Below are 1,515 nucleotides of genomic sequence, written 5' to 3' on the forward strand. Positions count from 1 at the left end.
AAGTATGTAGCTGAGTTGTTCTAATTTCCTTGTCCAAGCTGGAAGGATAGAAAAGAAATAAACAGCAATAAACATCATATATTTGAATATGTAAGATGCATGGCTTTCTCTGATAACACTGTGATCAGGTACTTTTGCCCTCTTTGAGCCTTTTGAAGATTTTTTTAATAACTCTTTCACTTTCATAATGTTACAAGTGCTCCAGAGCAGATGAAGATACTACTTATATCGTTTTGTTCTTTTTAAATACAGTTTTCAACTCACTTGTGCCATTTTACAGCTATGCTGCTGCTGATCTCACCGATGGTTTACAATAAACTATGTTGTAAAAACATCTCTCTCTCTTCTTTCACAGCTGTTCCTCTTCACCCTTTTGAGAACTATTTCTCAAGCTCTCGTCTTTGGTCACGAGTCTGCCTTTTTGCCTGAGTCAAGTGGAATGAACTTCTGACCTTTTCAAACGCCTAGCAGATAGATCCAGTAGTAAGGGACTTACACACAGACACGTTCTTGTGAAACTGGCAGGGCTGCAAATTTGCCACCCAACAACCAGTGATTGCCCATGTGTGTACTGTTAGTGTGAGTAAGATGAACGCATCGAGGGGGGAGTTACCTCTCACTCATAGCTGGTGAGAACACGTCTACCAGATTGCATCTTGCACAAAAGTCAATGAGCACAAGAACCTTTTACCCCACGGACTAGAGCTTGGTACGACAACTGAAGTTTGAGAACCTTTTCTACTGGAAAACCATTGGGACTCCACTTGATTAGTGAGAATTCACAAAACATTATGACTGGGGTATTCTGAGATATTCTCACTCAAAGAGTAAGAAATGTCTTATGACAGAGCTGAGGGTCAGTGATATGGCCTAAGAGTAAATTTCCGCCCTTTTCTATCAATGAAGTGATGAGAAAGCAAGAGGTGTAGTTTATCAGGGCAGCACCTGAAAGGTCAACCCTTGCTTTCTTTTTGGGCAAATGAGATTCTAAAAGAGGGAAAAAAAAGAAAAAAAAAAGCTGTTTATTCTATAGCAAGTGGAAAATGGACTTGAAAGAAAAATCATTGTTAGTCACACAGTCTTTAGAAAAAAGGCTTATAAAGGAGTATGGCCAATGCATACTATGGTAACACCCAAGGAAAAAAATAATTATTTCCTTAAAAACAAAAACAAAAAACCAACCAACTCCCCCCCCCCTCCAAGTTAAAACATTATGTGTGTATTGTGGGGGGGAAGCAACCCAACACCAAAATCAAAAACTAACCCCTTCATCTAGAAGGTTTTCAAATTTATATTGCACATTTTACCATCTGGGGACAACTTCTTTCTCTGCTGATACTCAGAATTTCGGTAACACCATGTGAATGTGTGTGATCAGAGGCAAGCAGCGATCTAATAAGCATGGTGAGATGCCTGCTGTCAACACCAAAGTCTACAGTTCTGGAGACACTCATTCCAGTTGAGACATTCAAGCATCCTGTGTCACACAACTCAAACTGTTCCTGACACTTTGCC

Source organism: Aptenodytes patagonicus, chromosome 2 (genome assembly GCF_965638725.1).
Source record: "Aptenodytes patagonicus chromosome 2, bAptPat1.pri.cur, whole genome shotgun sequence".
Taxonomy (NCBI): Eukaryota; Metazoa; Chordata; class Aves; order Sphenisciformes; family Spheniscidae; genus Aptenodytes; species Aptenodytes patagonicus.